At 48.7% G+C, this 20,357-nt stretch overlaps 1 protein-coding gene across 1 annotated transcript in view; it reads left to right on the top strand.

Annotated features, from left to right (window-relative positions):
* Positions 1 to 8,508: 8,508 nt before the first annotated feature.
* Positions 8,509 to 20,357, top strand: part of LOC137540955 (uncharacterized) — a 592,808-nt gene continuing 580,959 nt past the window's right edge. Inside the window, exon 1 of the mRNA XM_068262128.1 lies at positions 8,509 to 8,601. The gene's annotated coding sequence lies outside the window, so the exon portion shown is untranslated. The remainder of the gene's footprint in view (positions 8,602 to 20,357) is intronic.

Genomic DNA, 20,357 nt, shown 5'->3' with positions numbered 1-20,357 from the left:
AATGCTGCTGGTGCACCCAGAGAAGCATATAGTAAAATATCTGTAGATTTAAGGCCTGTATACACTGAAAATCACCAAACGCAGTGTGGTGCATTTTGCTGAGGCTATCTGTTGCTGGTTTTGTGATTGTTACGTTATAAAATGCAATGAAAAGTACCAGTATGAGCTGCTGGGCGGCAGGGAGAGCACTCCTGTCTGCTCAGTGAGAGGCGCCCTACAGCCATACTACAGAGGCAGTATCAGGAAGCTTGGGAGGCCCCATTCACCTGTAGTGTCGGGGGTTGGGGTGAGCAGCACAGGCAGCCTGCTGTGGACAGTACTTCTTCCCTGCAGTGACCTGCGCCACCAACACAGGCCTACCCTGCAGTCACTGATGTACCCAGCAGTCACCTTGCTTTGATGATTAAACCCCCATTGCACTGTGTTTACCTAAGCAGCCTGCCATGTGCAGCATCAGCGCCCCTGATCACGTGCAGCTCAGTCTGCAGCCACTTGCATCCATATACAGCCGCCCTGTCCCTTCCAGCAGCCTAACTACTGTATTCCCCAGACTCACACCATACACAGGTTCTCAGAGGGCTCCCATAGAACTGGCTCCTAACAGCATCTATTTACATCAATAAGACATTCTATAGCGGCCACACGGGGGAGCTCCGCACACAAGTTCCATGGACATTTTTACAGTCCGGCCACAAGAGGGAGCTCCACACACAATGCTGCCAGCTTACATACGCGATCCTGGTTCCTGGCTGCTCCGTTTGATGCCTCCAGAAGGTAGGCGGATTCTCGTCCTCGGCTGTGCAGAGCGGAGACTCGTCCACCTCCTCCGGCTGTCAGTCTCTTGAGCATGCTGTGTCCACGGAGGGCGTGTTTCCGGTCACCTCACCTGTTGCAGATGCCTCGCGCTTCCAGCTCACCCAGCCAGTGCTATATGTAATGTATGCAATAGCATTGCTGACTATACTGTAATATATATGCTGTATATTGATAGAAGATTAATACTAGGCACAGCATATATTGTCAGGCTGTATAATGGTAAAGCACAGCTTTTATGCAATGATTTAACACTTGTTTCTGCAACTGGGTTTACAATCATTGCCTTTGTGCTGTTACTGTGGACTTATCATTCTGGTGGACTATATTTACATTGATAACACAGTCCACTTCAGCTTATAGGAGGGCTATCTAACTCTGGGCTCACCTCCATCTCTTTCCCTGAACTCTAGCAATCATTAGGGCTCTTTCACATCACAGAACGTGTGCAGGAACCAATTTCGTGCACGCATTATTACCTGCGGCATGAAAGTCGGGAAGTTGCGGTGCAACGCTCATTAGTGGCGGTAGTTCTAATTCACCCGACGGGAGAACGCCGAGGCTGGACGTTACGAAGCTCCCACATGTGTTACAGCGTATTGGCTCTGGAATGCTTTGTCTAATGTGAAAGTTAACATGAAAGTCAAATAGGCTTTCATGTTACCTTCCTAAACACAGTCTAGGAGGGATCCGTCAAAACGCACAGTGCAGCTCCTAGTGTGAAAGAGCCCTTACTGGTTCAGCTGTATCACACTGCAGATCAAGTTGCACAGCTGCTGAGTCATAAAACATCACCTGCAATTCTTCTTAGGGCTCATTCACACTAAGTGCTGCGCTGTCAGTTTTGACGCATTGCACATAGTGTGCCATCCACATGGTTACATGAAAGCCCATAGACTTTCATGTTACTATTCACCGTACAGCTGTGCGTTCCCTGGCATTGCGATATAACGCGCCTGGGAACATCTTATCACACAACGAATGCGTTTTCCCAATGGGTTCTACTGTGTTGCTGCTGCCAATGTCTGCGCTTTGAGACCCCTCGATGTGCATTCCGTGCGATGGAGACGCATGCACAAAATCGCTTTCATGCATGTGTTCTGTAGTGTGACTGAGCCCTTAGCAATGGTGCTGGGGATATCATGTTTAATAGAGGACTCCTGACCTGAATCTCGGGCCTGTCACCTGGCATACTGTGATCTTCTGGGCTGTGTCTATAACCTGAGGTCTGTGTATGGGGCGATATTGAGCGATATTATACCTGAGGTCTGTGTATGGGGCGATATTGAGCGATATTATACCTGAGGTCTGTGTATGGGGCGATACTGAGCGATATTATACCTGAGGTCTGTGTATGGGGTGATGCTGAGCGATATTATACCTGAGGTCTGTGTATGGGGCGATGCTGAGCGATATTATACCTGAGGTCCGTGTATGGGGCAATACTGAGCGATAATATACCTGAGGTCTGTGTATGGGGTGATGCTGAGCGATATTATACCTGAGGTCTGTGTATGGGGCGATGCTGAGCGATATTATACCTGAGGTCTGTGTATGGGGTGATGCTGAGCGATATTATACCTGAGTTCTGTGTATGGGGCGATGCTGAGCGATATTATACATGAGGTCTGTGTATGGGGCGATGCTGAGCGATATTATACCTGAGGTCTGTGTATGGGGTGATGCTGAGCGATATTATACCTGAGGTCTGTGTATGGGGTGATGCTGAGCGATATTATACCTGAGGTCTGTGTATGGGGCGATGCTGAGCGATATTATACCTGAGGTCTGTGTATGGGGTGATGCTGAGCGATATTATACATGAGGTCCGTGTATGGGGCGATGCTGAGCGATATTATACATGAGGTCTATGTATGGGGCGATGCTGAGCGATATTATACCTGAGGTCTGTGTATGGGGCCATGCTGAGCGATATTATACCTGAGGTCTGTGTATGAAGCCATGCTGAGCGATATTATACCTGAGGTCTGTGTATGGGGCGATGCTGAGCGATATTATACCTGAGGTCTGTGTATGGGGTGATGCTGAGTAATATTATACCTGAGGTCTGTGTATAGGGCGATACTGAGCGATATTATACCCGAGGTCTGTGTATGGGGTGATGCTGAGCGATATTATACCTGAGGTCTGTGTATGGGGTGATGCTGAGCGACATTATACCTGAGGTCTGTGTATGGGGCCATGCTGAGCGATATTATACCTGAGGTCTGTGTATGGGGTGATGCTGAGCGATATTATACCTGAGGTCTGTGTATGGGGCGATGCTGAGCGATATTATACCTGAGGTCCGTGTATGGGGCGATGCTGAGCGATATTATACCTGAGATCTGTGTATGGGGTGATGCTGAGCGATATTATACCTGAGGTCTGTGTATGGGGTGATACTGAGCGATATTATACCTGAGGTCCGTGTATGGGGCGATGCTGAGCGATATTATACCTGAGGTCCGTGTATGGGGCCATGCTGAGCGATATTATACCTGAGGTCTGTGTATGGGGCGATGCTGAGCGATATTATACCTGAGGTCTGTGTATGGGGCGATGCTGAGCGATATTATACCTGAGGTCTGTGTATGGGGCGATGCTGAGCGATATTATACCTGAGGTCCGTGTATGGGGCGATGCTGAGCGATATTATACCTGAGTTCTGTGTATGGGGTGATGCTGAGCGATATTATACCTGAGGTCTGTGTATGGGGTGATGCTGAGCGATATTATACCTGAGGTCTGTGTATGGGGCGATGCTGAGCGATATTATACCTGAGGTCCGTGTATGGGGCGATGCTGAGCGATATTATACATGAGGTCTATGTATGGGGCGATGCTGAGCGATATTATACCTGATTTCTGTGTATGGGGCCATGCTGAGCGATATTATACCTGAGGTCTGTGTATGAAGCCATGCTGAGCGATATTATACCTGAGGTCTGTGTATGGGGCGATGCTGAGCGATATTATACCTGAGGTCTGTGTATGGGGTGATGCTGAGTAATATTATACCTGAGGTCTGTGTATAGGGCGATACTGAGCGATATTATACCCGAGGTCTGTGTATGGGGTGATGCTGAGCGATATTATACCTGAGGTCTGTGTATGGGGTGATGCTGAGCGACATTATACCTGAGGTCTGTGTATGGGGCGATGCTGAGCGATATTATACCTGAGGTCTGTGTATGGGGTGATGCTGAGTAATATTATACCTGAGGTCTGTGTATAGGGCGATACTGAGCGATATTATACCCGAGGTCTGTGTATGGGGTGATGCTGAGCGATATTATACCTGAGGTCTGTGTATGGGGTGATGCTGAGCGACATTATACCTGAGGTCTGTGTATGGGGCCATGCTGAGCGATATTATACCTGAGGTCTGTGTATGGGGTGATGCTGAGCGATATTATACCTGAGGTCTGTGTATGGGGCGATGCTGAGCGATATTATACCTGAGGTCCGTGTATGGGGCGATGCTGAGCGATATTATACCTGAGATCTGTGTATGGGGTGATGCTGAGCGATATTATACCTGAGGTCTGTGTATGGGGTGATGCTGAGCGATATTATACCTGAGGTCCGTGTATGGGGCGATGCTGAGCGATATTATACCTGAGGTCCGTGTATGGGGCCATGCTGAGCGATATTATACCTGAGGTCTGTGTATGGGGCGATGCTGAGCGATATTATACCTGAGGTCTGTGTATGGGGCGATGCTGAGCGATATTATACCTGAGGTCTGTGTATGGGGCGATGCTGAGCGATATTATACCTGAGGTCCGTGTATGGGGCGATGCTGAGCGATATTATACCTGAGTTCTGTGTATGGGGTGATGCTGAGCGATATTATACCTGAGGTCTGTGTATGGGGTGATGCTGAGCGATATTATACCTGAGGTCTGTGTATGGGGCGATGCTGAGTGATATTATACCTGAGGTCCGTGTATGGGGCGATGCTGAGCGATATTATACATGAGGTCTATGTATGGGGCGATGCTGAGCGATATTATACCTGAGGTCTGTGTATGGGGCTATGCTGAGCGATATTATACCTGAGGTCTGTGTATGAAGCCATGCTGAGCGATATTATACCTGAGGTCTGTGTATGGGGCGATGCTGAGCGATATTATACCTGAGGTCTGTGTATGGGGCGATGCTGAGTAATATTATACCTGAGGTCTGTGTATAGGGCGATACTGAGCGATATTATACCCGAGGTCTGTGTATGGGGTGATGCTGAGCGATATTATACCTGAGGTCTGTGTATGGGGTGATGCTGAGCGACATTATACCTGAGGTCTGTGTATGGGGCCATGCTGAGCGATATTATACCTGAGGTCTGTGTATGGGGTGATGCTGAGCGATATTATACCTGAGGTCTGTGTATGGGGCGATGCTGAGCGATATTATACCTGAGGTCCGTGTATGGGGCGATGCTGAGCGATATTATACCTGAGATCTGTGTATGGGGTGATGCTGAGCGATATTATACCTGAGGTCTGTGTATGGGGTGATGCTGAGCGATATTATACCTGAGGTCCGTGTATGGGGCGATGCTGAGCGATATTATACCTGAGGTCCGTGTATGGGGCCATGCTGAGCGATATTATACCTGAGGTCTGTGTATGGGGCGATGCTGAGCGATATTATACCTGAGGTCTGTGTATGGGGCGATGCTGAGCGATATTATACCTGAGGTCTGTGTATGGGGCGATGCTGAGCGATATTATACCTGAGGTCCGTGTATGGGGCGATGCTGAGCGATATTATACCTGAGTTCTGTGTATGGGGTGATGCTGAGCGATATTATACCTGAGGTCTGTGTATGGGGTGATGCTGAGCGATATTATACCTGAGGTCTGTGTATGGGGCGATGCTGAGCGATATTATACCTGAGGTCCGTGTATGGGGCGATGCTGAGCGATATACCTGAGGTCTGTGTATGGGGCGATGCTGAGCCATATTATGGTGCAGTTTGGGAAGGGGAGGTGGGGAGTTTAGCTGGCAGTGTGTAGGGCTGGATCATATTCCACAAGGTGGCTGCTATGGTTTCAATACGCTGAAGCTACGTACACACATGCGAGAAATGTCACCCATAAGAGATCGAGAAACGATCCCTCGGACAATAATTCGGGGAATGATGTTGTACAGACACGTCCCTAGCCTTGAGGCCAGCAATGTGCTCTGTTGCTATGTAGGAGGGCAGAGGGACAACAATCAGCGTATGACGGAGGTGCTTTAATTAATGGGCGGGGCTAGTAAAAAGCATTGTGAATAGTTGTGCTCAGGCATCGGGGATCGTTAAACATCCTACAGGACGGATCTTCAATGTTGCCCGAGCAATAGCGATCTGCAGCCTCTGTACACACATAATGATCGTCAGTTGAAACTGAAACAGCGGATAACGACAGACGCATGTGTGTGCGTAGCTTTAGGGTGCATATACACATGCAGTTTTGATTGGACAATAATTGACACATTTTTCCACCTCTATGTAGTGTGAGGGCCAATAGACTGCATAATATGAGCAGACTGTGTAGGTAAAACCTCATACTGCACGGAAGTAGTAAAATTGGTCGATCAGAAGTGAAGCAGGCACGTACAGGGAGCAGTTCTCATGCTCACTGTCCCCCCCCACCCCCATTCACCTCTATCCCCCTCTGTTCTCTCCTAAATGCCAGCAGAAGCTGCTTCAGGGTTGGTAGGCACTAGGCCCGGCGTGTGCGCGTCATTGACTTGTGCACAATGATGTGTGCTGCCGGGCCTAACGCTTGCGCACTGCTGCTGACCCGGAAGCAGCTTTTGCTGGCTTCTAGGAGAGAGCAGAGGGGGATAGAAGTGAATGTGGAGGGGGCGGGGGGGGGGGGGGACAGTGGGCATGAGGACTACTCCCTGTACCTGCCTGCTTCAATTCTGATTGGCCAATTTTACTACTTCCATGCAGTATGAGGTTTGAGGCTTAAGTGCCTCTTGAAAGCGGATCAGAGATGAAAAACTAACTATAACAAGTAACTTGTTTATATATCTTATCTAAAGTTTAGATAGTTCACACAGCATATCTAGCTGCAAACAGCTTCAAAAGTTTATGATTATTTATTCCTATGATACAATGAGGGCAGCCATGTTCTGTTTGTCACATTGTCACTGGCTGAGGGCTGGAGATGCTATCAGTCTATAGCGGCGCTCAGTGAGTAACGTCGGCTCCGTCAGAAGACGGAGCCGAAGTTGCTTAAAAAACACAATAATTCGGCCTCCAGCTATCGCTGGAAGCCAAATTATTTCATTCCCCCACTATCCATGGCGGCCTGGAGGGGGAATAGTAATTAAAATGGCCCGGACTTGTGCAGCAGCAGGATCAGCCATATACCGCTGTATCCTGCGCCCAAGTCTACCGGCGCCGATTTGAAATGTACTGTATTGAGGAGCCGCATGTGCGCAGTGGCCAGTCAGTCTGGAAGAGGATCGCTGAGGGGGACTGGAGGGCAGCTTAGTGATAGCGTGGGCACAGGGCAGCTGCAGGGGGCTGGTAGAAGCCCCAGGTAAATTAAACCTGGTTTGATTTCTTTTTTTTTTTTTTTTACTTAATACGATTCCCTTTAACTCACCTCTCCAAGTTTGCATCCAGCTGCACACAAGCATATGACTGTAGGCGGAGCATAACAGACATTGGAGGTGGGGCTTATTGTGGACTAGCGGGGGACGAGGCTGTGGTTCGATTTAGAGGCAGAGATTTGCAAGGGGACATTGGGCTCTATTCTCAAAGACTTCCCGCATGCGGTAAAGTGCATGCGGGAAGTTACCGACCAAAACACCGCCACATTGAAATTCTGAAAAGGTTCCGCATGTTTTTCCGCATGCGGAAAAAGTGTGGTAAAAGTGCGGGATTCATGCGGAAAAATTTCTGCAAAAGTCGGTATTTTCCGCAATAAAAGATCAATTCTCAAAAATGTTCAGGCGCATCATTTCGTCGTTAATTACCGATTTTTCATCACCTACAAGTAGTAGGTGATATATTCCGCATCCCATTGACTTTAATGAAGTGTGGAGGCTTAAGGGCTGTGCTTGCTGGACTTTAACTTTTTTTTTTTAAACACATGAATAATGGCTGTTTCCGCATCTTTTTTTCCCGCATGCGAAAAACATGCGGAAAATATTAGTGAAATGTGGAAAACATGCGGAGTTTACCGCTGGCGGGAATATAGCGGTAAAATTTTGCGGAAAATTTGGCTCTTTGAGAATAGAGCCCATTGTGGTCAATGACCGCTGCTCAGGGTAAAGTCCCCCTCAGGATAAAGACCCTGACCATGTATATTTGCTACCAAAACGAATTCAAGGCAGTTTTTTTTTTAAGTAATTGGCCAGCCCAGGATGGGTGCCATAAACCTATTTCTGTTACTAGACATCTGATTGTATCGTATCCATCCTACCTCACTGTGTAATTCCTGCTACCGGCCGCTAGGGGGAGCTCCGGTATTACTGCTTGTTCCTTCCTGGAGCTTCTGCCTGAGAATGTCGGGGCTGAGAGCTCCTGGCTATCGGGGATACAGAGAGAGACGCCGCACGTCTGCCTCCGATGTTGCCGCTGCTCCGTCTGCGAGCCGAGGAGGCTGAGTACCGGGTGACGTCATAGAAGCTATTGTGACGCGTGTGCAGGTGGACCGCTCGAGACCGCTGAGGATGGCACCTGCAGTGACACGTGACCACGCCCCTCTGCTATTGCTGTGTCATGCTAGTGGATGGAGGTGACGTCATAGCAGCTATTGTGACGCGCGTGTGCAGGTGGGCAGCTGGAGCACCGCTGAGGATGGCACCTGCAGTGACACGTGACCACGCCCCTCTGCTATTGCTGAGTCATGCTAGTGGATTGGTGAGGCATTATGTACAGTAGGGAAAGGTAAGGGAGCGCGTGTGCTGCGCTGTATATACTGCTGTACATGCATCATGCAGTTATGTACTCAGTGAGGTGCATATGCCTATCCACACTCAAGCTTGGGACACACATCCAATTTTGATTGGCCAATCATTGGCCAATTTTATCACAGCCATGTCACGAGAGGCTTACTTGCACAAGCTGGTCTCAGTATTTATAGTCTCTCACTCTACATTGAGGTGGTAAAAGTGGCTAGCAATTGGCCAATCAATGTTGGATGTGTGTATGCACCCTAAGTTACTTTCCCTCTATCTGCAATGATGGGGTTATGTGATATACACAGGGCCCGGCTGTCTAGAGTATTCTGGCCCGCTCCTTAGAATGTGGCTGCTCCTCCCCTCAGTGCTGTCATACTGGGTAGCTCCGCCCCCTGATCTCCCAGCAATACAGCAGAAGCTGTCACCTTGTTAGCCACAGCTTGGCACTGACACACTGGCCTGCCCTTCAATATGTCGCTGCTGGTCCCCTCCTCAATGCTGCCGGTGCACCCAGAGCAGCATATAGTAACATGTCTGTAGATGTAAGGCCTGTATACAGTGAACATCACTAAACGCTAGGCCTGAACGATTTTAGGAAAAGATTGAATTGAACGATTTCTGCCAGAAATTGCGATTTCGATTCAATACACGATTTTCTACTCACAACGATGGATCAGATCGCTCTGACCATCCATGACACAAAACCTCAACGTGTGTGAACCCAGGCTTAACCCAGGTGTAGAATTTAGTAATAGGTGCCCCTTTTATGCAGCTTATTACTACTGGAAGAAAAAAATATATATAAGGCAGCACAGTGGTGTAGTGGTTAGTGCTCTTGCCTTGCAGCACTGGGTCCCTGGTTCAAATTCTAGCCTGGTCCTAGCCCTGCGAGGAGTTTGTATGTTCTCTCCATGTCTGTTTGGGTTTCCTCTGGACACTTCGGTTTCCCCCCACATCCAAAAAAACCTACAGTTAAGTTAATTGGCTACTGAAAATTGGCCCTATACTATGGTACATATATTGACATATGACTTTGGTAGGAATTAGATTGTGAGCTCCTCTGAGGGACAGTTAAGTGACAAGACAATATACTCTGTACAGCGCTGCGTAAGAGATAGAGAGATAGAGATATATCTATATATTTATAATCTATATTACTATACATTTCTCAGTACTATGTGACATCACATGACAACAATGACTCCCCATGTAGCCTATCAGGGTGACATTTTCAGTGTCAGTCACTGTCACCCAGGCACGCAGCAGCACACACCACAGGGCATGCAGAGAGGGGACCACAGTAATAGTAGTTTGCTGACTGTCCCCTGCCAGGTAGAGAGCAGACAGAAGTGTTAATTAATTACTGCGTGAACGATAGTGATGGGTCGTTCGCGAACGAGCCGGCTCTAAGAGCCAGCTCTTTGAAGTGAATCACAGGAGCCGATGCTCACTCTGAGAAGAGCCGATGCCTCAGCCGCCCCTTTTAGCTCTGCTTTGCTCCGTAATAAAGGGCGCTGAGGCATTCTGGGAGATGTAGTCCTCCTCTTGCAGCTTGTAGAAGTGTTTGGGGCGGAGCAGAGCAGTAGCAGGAGGGATTGCCTCAGTCAGAAAAGTAGTCTGGAGTTGGCATGGAGACGGGGGCGGGGCTTTTAATCCAATTCTGAGTTGTGTCTAGTGATATTTAATGAAGAGCCGATTCAGAGCCGTAAGAGCCGGCTCTTTAATAGGAGCTGATTCAGAAGTGCCGATTCTCTGAGAAGAGCCGGAATTCCCATCACTAGTGAACGGCTCGGCTCCCCGGGCAGTGCGTGCGTCTCTCAGGCTCTTCTCATTTTCCGGGCGACGGGGGGCGGGACAAGCCCATCCTTCCTGTGTATGCCTGTCTGCCCCATTAACCAGCCTGGCTGTCACCCGGAGAGGGAGCGGGAATGATCCGACTCATTAACCCCTCACTGGCCTCCTCTCCAGCACCTACAGGGAGCATTTCTGCTTTTGCTATACGCGACTGAGGAGGAGGGAGCCGGAAGCAGAGCAGGAATCAGCAGCTGCAAAAATCGCAGCTCTAACGATCTCAAGATCGTCACACTGCTGATCGCGATTTTCGGTTTAAAACCGAAAATCGTTCAGCCCTACTAAACGCAGTGTGATGCAATGTTGCTGAGGCTATCTGTTGCTGGTTTCATAATTGTTAGGGCGCGTTCAGATCACAAATGCGGATGGCCAGCGTGCGGAACGCGTGCGGACCGCAACGCGTACGAACGCATGGCCATCCGCGTTTGTGTGCGTTGCGTGGCTGATCCCATCACTGAAAAGTGAATGGGACAGCCACGCGTTTTGTCAAAATCTGCGTGCAGCATGCGTTCCCGGACCGTACAGGTCCGGAACGCATGCAGTGTGAACATCAGACATTGCACTCTATGCAATGTCTGATGTCGTGCGTGTCGGCCTCCTGCACGCGTTTCCAAAACGCGGCTGAAAACGCGTGCAGTGTGAACGGATTATAAAACACAATGCAAAGTACCAGTATGGGCTGCTGGCCGGGGGAGAGCACTCCTGTCTGCTTAGCCTGCCATGTGCAGCAGCAGCGCCCCTGACCACATGCAGCTCAGTCTGCAGCCACCTGCATCCATATACAGCAGCTCTGTCCCTTCCAGCAGCCTCACTCACTACTGTATTCCCCAGACTCACAATATATACACAGCCCTCCCATAGAACTGGCTCCTAACAGTGTCTGTGTACATCAATAAGACTTCTATAGCGGCCACACGGGGAAGCTCCGCACACAAGTTCCATGAACATTTTACAGTCCGGCCACAAGAGGGAGCTCCGCACACAATGTCGCCAGCTTACATACGCGATCCTGGTTCCTGGCTGCTCCGTGTGATGCCTCCAAGGGCGTAGGCGGGACTCTCCTCCTCGGCTGTGCAGAGCGGTGACTCGTCCACCTCCTCCGGCTGTCAGTGTCTCGAGCGTGCTGTGTCTGCGGAGGGCATGTTTCCGGTCACCTCACCTGCTGCAGATGCCTCGCGCTTCCAGCTCATCCGGCCAGTGCTATATGTAATGTATGCAATAGCATTGCTGACTATACTGTAATATATATGCTATATATTAATAGAAGATTAATACTAGGCACAGCATATATTGTCAGGCTGTATAATGGTAAAGCACAGCTTTTATGCAATGATGTAACACTTGTTTCTGCAACTAGGTTTACAATCATTACCTTTGTGCTGTTACTGTGGACTTATCATTCTGGTGGACTATATTTACATTGATAACACAGTCCACTTCAGCTTATAGGAGGGCTATCTAATTCTGGGCTCACCTCCATCTCTATACCTGAACTCTAGCAATCATTAGGGCTCTTTCACATCACAGAACGTGTGCAGGAACCAATTTCGTGCACGCATTATTACCTACAGGCGTGAACGTCGGGAAGTTGCGGTGCAACGCTCATTAGTGGCGGTAGTTCTAATTCACCCGACGGGAGAACGCCGAGGCTGGACGTTACAAAGCTCCCACATGTGTTACAGCGTATTTGCTCTGGAATGCTTTGTCTAATGTGAAAGTTAGCTTAAAAGTCAAATAGGCTTTCATGTTACCTCTCTAAACACAGCCAGGGAGCGATCCGTCAAAACGCACGGTGCAGCTCCTAGTGTGAAAGAGCCCTTACTGGTTCAGCTGTATCACACTGCAGATCAAGTTGCACAGCTGCTGAGCTATAAAACATCACCTGCAATTCTTCTTAGGGCTCATTCACACTAAGTGCTGCGCTGTCAGTTTTGACACATTGAACATAGTGTGCCATCGACATGGTCTATGGACTTTCATGTTACTTTTCACCGTACACATTTTCCCAATGGGTTCTATTGTGTTGCTGCTGGCAATGTCTGCGCTTTGAGACACCTCGATGTGCATTCCATGCAATTGAAACGCATGCACAAAATTGCATTCATGCATGTGTTCTGTAGTGTGAATGAGCCCTTAGCAATGATGCTGGGGATATCATGTTTAACAGAGGCCTCCTGACCTGAATCTCGGGCTTGTCATCTGGCATACTGTGATCTTCTGGGCTGTGTCTGTAACCTGAGGTCTGTGTATGGGGCGATGCTGAGCGATATTATACCCGAGGTCTCTGTATGGGGCGATGCTGAGCGATATTATACCTGAGGTCTGTGTATGGGGCCATGCTGAGCGATATTATACCTGAGGTCTGTGTATGGGGCCATGCTGAGCGATATTATGCATGAGGTCCGTGTATGGGGCGATGCTGAGCGATATTATACCTGAGGTCTGTGTATGGGGCGATGCTGAGCGATATTATACCTGAGGTCTGTGTATGGGGCCATGCTGAGCGATATTATACCTGAGGACTGTGTATGGGGCGATGCTGAGCGATATTATACCTGAGGTCTGTGTATGGGGCCATGCTGAGCGATATTATACCTGAGGTCTGTGTATGGGGCCATGCTGAGCGATATTATACCTGAGGTCTGTGTATGGGGCGATGCTGAGCGATATTATACCTGAGGTCTGTGTATGGGGCCATGCTGAGCGATATTTTACCTGAGGTCTGTGTATGGGGTGATGCTGAGCGATATTATACCTGAGGTCTCTGTATGGGGCGATGCTGAGCGATATTATACCTGAGGTCTGTGTATGGGGCGATGCTGAGCGATATTATACCTGAGGTCTGTGTATGGGGCCATGCTGAGCGATATTATACCTGAGGTCTGTGTATGGGGCGATGCTGAGCGATATTATACCTGAGGTCTGTGTATGAGGCAATGCTGAACGATATTATACCTGAGGTCTGTGTATGGGGCAATGCTGAACGATATTATACCCGAGGTCTGTGTATGGGGCAATACTGAGCGATATTATACCTGAGGTCTGTGTATGGGGCAATGCTGAGCGATATTATACCTGAGGTCTGTGTATGGGGCAATACTGAGCGATATTATACCTGAGGTCTGTGTATGGGGCAATGCTGAGCGATATTATACCTGAGGTCTGTGTATGGGGCAATACTGAGCGATATTATACCTGAGGTCTGTGTATAGGGCCATGCTGAGCGATATTATACCTGAGGTCTGTGTATGGGGCGATGCTGAGCGATATTATACCTGAGGTCTGTGTATGGGGCGATGCTGAGCGATATTATACCTGAGGTCTGTGTATAGGGCGATACTGAGCGATATTATACCTGAGGTCTGTGTATGGGGCGATGCTGAGCGATATTATACCTGAGGTCTGTGTATGGGGCGATGCTGAGCGATATTATACCTGAGGTCTGTGTATGGGGTGATGCTGAGCGATATTATACCTGAGGTCTGTGTATGGGGCGATGCTGAGCGATATTATACCTGAGGTCTGTGTATGGGGCGATGCTGAGCGATATTATACCTGAGGTCTGTGTATGGGGCGATGCTGAGCGATATTATACCTGAGGTCTGTGTATGGGGCGATGCTGAGCGATATTATACCTGAGGTCTGTGTACGGGGCAATGCTGAGCGATATTATACCTGAGGTCTGTGTATGGGGCAATGCTGAGCGATATTATACCTGAGGTCTGTGTATGGGGCAATGCTGAGCGATATTATACCTGAGGTCTGTGTATGGGGCGATGCTGAGCGATAATGTACCTGAGGTCTGTGTATAGGGCGATACTGAGCGATATATTATACCTGAGGTCTGTGTATGGGGCGATGCTGAGCGATATTATACCTGAGGTCTGTGTATGGGGCGATGCTGAGCGATATTATACCTGAGGTCTGTGTATGGGGCGATGCTGAGCGATATTATACCTGAGGTCTGTGTATGGGGCCATGCTGAGCGATATTATACCTGAGGTCTGTGTATGGGGTGATGCTGAGCGATATTATACCTGAGGTCTCTGTATGGGGCGATGCTGAGCGATATTATACCTGAGGTCTGTGTATGGGGCGATACTGAGCGATATTATACCTGAGGTCTGTGTATGGGGCGATGCTGAGCGATATTATACCTGAGGTCTCTGTATGGGGCAATACTGAGCGATATTATACCTGAGGTCTGTGTATGGGGCAATGCTGAGCGATATTATACCTGAGGTCTGTGTATGGGGCAATACTGAGCGATATTATACCTGAGGTCTGTGTATGGGGCGATGCTGAGCGATATTATACCTGAGGTCTGTGTACGGGGCAATGCTGAGCGATATTATACCTGAGGTCTGTGTATGGGGCAATGCTGAGCGATATTATACCTGAGGTCTGTGTATGGGGCAATACTGAGCGATATTATACCTGAGGTCTGTGTATGGGGCAATGCTGAGCGATATTATACCTGAGGTCTGTGTATGGGGCAATACTGAGCGATATTATACCTGAGGTCTGTGTATAGGGCCATGCTGAGCGATATTATACCTGAGGTCTGTGTATGGGGCGATGCTGAGCGATATTATACCTGAGGTCTGTGTATGGGGCGATGCTGAGCGATATTATACCTGAGGTCTGTGTATAGGGCGATACTGAGCGATATTATACCTGAGGTCTGTGTATGGGGCGATGCTGAGCGATATTATACCTGAGGTCTGTGTATGGGGCGATGCTGAGCGATATTATACCTGAGGTCTGTGTATGGGGTGATGCTGAGCGATATTATACCTGAGGTCTGTGTATGGGGCGATGCTGAGCGATATTATACCTGAGGTCTGTGTATGGGGCGATGCTGAGCGATATTATACCTGAGGTCTGTGTATGGGGCGATGCTGAGCGATATTATACCTGAGGTCTGTGTATGGGGCGATGCTGAGCGATATTATACCTGAGGTCTGTGTACGGGGCAATGCTGAGCGATATTATACCTGAGGTCTGTGTATGGGGCAATGCTGAGCGATATTATACCTGAGGTCTGTGTATGGGGCAATGCTGAGCGATATTATACCTGAGGTCTGTGTATGGGGCGATGCTGAGCGATAATGTACCTGAGGTCTGTGTATAGGGCGATACTGAGCGATATATTATACCTGAGGTCTGTGTATGGGGCGATGCTGAGCGATATTATACCTGAGGTCTGTGTATGGGGCGATGCTGAGCGATATTATACCTGAGGTCTGTGTATGGGGCGATGCTGAGCGATATTATACCTGAGGTCTGTGTATGGGGCCATGCTGAGCGATATTATACCTGAGGTCTGTGTATGGGGTGATGCTGAGCGATATTATACCTGAGGTCTCTGTATGGGGCGATGCTGAGCGATATTATACCTGAGGTCTGTGTATGGGGCGATACTGAGCGATATTATACCTGAGGTCTGTGTATGGGGCGATGCTGAGCGATATTATACCTGAGGTCTCTGTATGGGGCAATACTGAGCGATATTATACCTGAGGTCTGTGTATGGGGCAATGCTGAGCGATATTTTACCTGAGGTCTGTGTATGGGGTGATGCTGAGCGATATTATACCTGAGGTCTCTGTATGGGGCGATGCTGAGCGATATTATACCTGAGGTCTGTGTATGGGGCGATGCTGAGCGATATTATACCTGAGGTCTGTGTATGGGGCCATGCTGAGCGATATTATACCTGAGGTCTGTGTATGGGGCGATGCTGAGCGATATTATACCTGAGGTCTGTGTATGAGGCAATGCTGAACGATATTATACCTGAGGTCTGTGTATGGGGCAATGCTGAACGATATTATACCCGAGGTCTGTGTATGGGGCAATACTGAGCGATATTATACCTGAGGTCTGTGTATGGGGCAATGCTGAGCGATATTATACCTGAGGTCTGTGTATGGGGCAATACTGAGCGATATTATACCTGAGGTCTGTGTATGGGGCAATGCTGAGCGATATTATACCTGAGGTCTGTGTATGGGGCAATACTGAGCGATATTATACCTGAGGTCTGTGTATAGGGCCATGCTGAGCGATATTATACCTGAGGTCTGTGTATGGGGCGATGCTGAGCGATATTATACCTGAGGTCTGTGTATGGGGCGATGCTGAGCGATATTATACCTGAGGTCTGTGTATAGGGCGATACTGAGCGATATTATACCTGAGGTCTGTGTATGGGGCGATGCTGAGCGATATTATACCTGAGGTCTGTGTATGGGGCGATGCTGAGCGATATTATACCTGAGGTCTGTGTATGGGGTGATGCTGAGCGATATTATACCTGAGGTCTGTGTATGGGGCGATGCTGAGCGATATTATACCTGAGGTCTGTGTATGGGGCGATGCTGAGCGATATTATACCTGAGGTCTGTGTATGGGGCGATGCTGAGCGATATTATACCTGAGGTCTGTGTATGGGGCGATGCTGAGCGATATTATACCTGAGGTCTGTGTACGGGGCAATGCTGAGCGATATTATACCTGAGGTCTGTGTATGGGGCAATGCTGAGCGATATTATACCTGAGGTCTGTGTATGGGGCAATGCTGAGCGATATTATACCTGAGGTCTGTGTATGGGGCGATGCTGAGCGATAATGTACCTGAGGTCTGTGTATAGGGCGATACTGAGCGATATATTATACCTGAGGTCTGTGTATGGGGCGATGCTGAGCGATATTATACCTGAGGTCTGTGTATGGGGCGATGCTGAGCGATATTATACCTGAGGTCTGTGTATGGGGCGATGCTGAGCGATATTATACCTGAGGTCTGTGTATGGGGCCATGCTGAGCGATATTATACCTGAGGTCTGTGTATGGGGTGATGCTGAGCGATATTATACCTGAGGTCTCTGTATGGGGCGATGCTGAGCGATATTATACCTGAGGTCTGTGTATGGGGCGATACTGAGCGATATTATACCTGAGGTCTGTGTATGGGGCGATGCTGAGCGATATTATACCTGAGGTCTCTGTATGGGGCAATACTGAGCGATATTATACCTGAGGTCTGTGTATGGGGCAATGCTGAGCGATATTATACCTGAGGTCTGTGTATGGGGCAATACTGAGCGATATTATACCTGAGGTCTGTGTATGGGGCGATGCTGAGCGATATTATACCTGAGGTCTGTGTACGGGGCAATGCTGAGCGATATTATACCTGAGGTCTGTGTATGGGGCAATGCTGAGCGATATTATACCTGAGGTCTGTGTATGGGGCCATGCTGAGCGATATTATACCTGAGGTCTGTGTATGGGGTGATGCTGAGCGATATTATACCTGAGGTCTCTGTATGGGGCGATGCTGAGCGATATTATACCTGAGGTCTGTGTATGGGGCGATACTGAGCGATATTATACCTGAGGTCTGTGTATGGGGCGATGCTGAGCGATATTATACCTGAGGTCTCTGTATGGGGCAATACTGAGCGATATTATACCTGAGGTCTGTGTATGGGGCGATGCTGAGCTATATTATACCTGAGGTCTGTGTATGGGGCGATGCTGAGCGATATTATACCTGAGGTCTGTGTATGGGGCGATGCTGAGCGATATTATACCTGAGGTCTGTGTACGGGGCAATGCTGAGCGATATTATACCTGAGGTCTGTGTATGGGGCAATGCTGAGCGATATTATACCTGAGGTCTGTGTATGGGGCAATGCTGAGCGATATTATACCTGAGGTCTGTGTATGGGGCGATGCTGAGCGATAATATACCTGAGGTCTGTGTATAGGGCGATACTGAGCGATATATTATACCTGAGGTCTGTGTATGGGGCGATGCTGAGCGATATTATACCTGAGGTCTGTGTATAGGGCCATGCTGAGCGATATTATACCTGAGGTCTGTGTATGGGGCGATGCTGAGCGATATTATACCTGAGGTCTGTGTATGGGGCGATGCTGAGCGATATTATACCTGAGGTCTGTGTATGGGGCGATGCTGAGCGATATTATACCTGAGGTCTGTGTATATGGCCATGCTGAGCGATATTATACCTGAGGTCTGTGTATGGGGCAATGCTGAGCGATATTATACCTGAGGTCTGTGTATGGGGCAATACTGAGCGATATTATACCTGAGGTCTGTGTATAGGGCCATGCTGAGCGATATTATACCTGAGGTCTGTGTATGGGGCGATGCTGAGCGATATTATACCTGAGGTCTGTGTATGGGGCGATGCTGAGCGATATTATACCTGAGGTCTGTGTATGGGGCGATGCTGAGCGATATTATACCTGAGGTCTGTGTATGGGGCGATGCTGAGCGATATTATACCTGAGGTCTGTGTATGGGGCGATGCTGAGCGATATTATACCTGAGGTCTGTGTATGGGGCGATGCTGAGCGATATTATACCTGAGGTCTGTGTATGGGGCGATGCTGAGCGATATTATACCTGAGGTCTGTGTATGGGGCGATGCTGAGCGATATTATACCTGAGGTCTGTGTATGGGGCGATGCTGAGCGATATTATACCTGAGGTCTGTGTATGGGGCCATGCTGAGCGATATTATACCTGAGGTCTGTGTATGGGGTGATGCTGAGCGATATTATACCTGAGGTCTGTGTATGGGGCAATACTGAGCGATATTATACCTGAGGTCTGTGTATGGGGCGATGCTGAGCGATATTATACCTGAGGTCTATGTATGCGGCAATGCTGAACGATATTATACCTGAGGTCAGTGTATGGGGCAATGCTGAACGATATTATACCTGAGGTCTGTGTATGGGGCAATACTGAGCGATATTATACCTGAGGTCTGTGTATGGGGCAATGCTGAGCGATATTATACCTGAGGTCTGTGTATGGGGCAATACTGAGCGATATTATACCTGAGGTCTGTGTATGGGGCGATGCTGAGCGATATTATACCTGAGGTCCGTGTATGGGGCGATGCTGAGCGATATTATACCTGAGGTCTGTGTATGGGGCGATGCTGAGCGATATTATACCTGAGGTCTGTGTATGGGGCGATGCTGAGCGATATTATACCTGAGGTCTGTGTATGGGGCGATGCTGAGCGATATTATACCTGAGGTCTGTGTATGGGGCGATGCTGAGCGATATTATACCTGAGGTCTGTGTATGGGGCGATGCTGAGCGATATTATACCTGAGGTCTGTGTATGGGGCGATGCTGAGCGATATTATACCTGAGGTCTGTGTATGGGGCGATGCTGAGCGATATTATACCTGAGGTCTGTGTATGGGGCGATGCTGAGCGATATTATACCTGAGGTCTGTGTATGGGGCGATGCTGAGCGATATTATACCTGAGGTCTGTGTATGGGGCGATGCTGAGCGATATTATACCTGAGGTCTGTGTATGGGGCCATGCTGAGCGATATTATACCTGAGGTCTGTGTATGGGGTGATGCTGAGCGATATTATACCTGAGGTCTGTGTATGGGGCAATACTGAGCGATATTATACCTGAGGTCTGTGTATGGGGCGATGCTGAGCGATATTATACCTGAGGTCTATGTATGCGGCAATGCTGAACGATATTATACCTGAGGTCAGTGTATGGGGCAATGCTGAACGATATTATACCTGAGGTCTGTGTATGGGGCAATACTGAGCGATATTATACCTGAGGTCTGTGTATGGGGCAATGCTGAGCGATATTATACCTGAGGTCTGTGTATGGGGCAATACTGAGCGATATTATACCTGAGGTCTGTGTATGGGGCGATGCTGAGCGATATTATACCTGAGGTCCGTGT

Source organism: Hyperolius riggenbachi, chromosome 12 (assembly GCF_040937935.1).
Source record: "Hyperolius riggenbachi isolate aHypRig1 chromosome 12, aHypRig1.pri, whole genome shotgun sequence".
NCBI classification, from domain to species: domain Eukaryota; kingdom Metazoa; phylum Chordata; class Amphibia; order Anura; family Hyperoliidae; genus Hyperolius; species Hyperolius riggenbachi.
The sequence above is the reverse complement of the archived record's forward strand: the minus strand, read 5'-3'. Positions and strand labels throughout refer to the sequence as shown.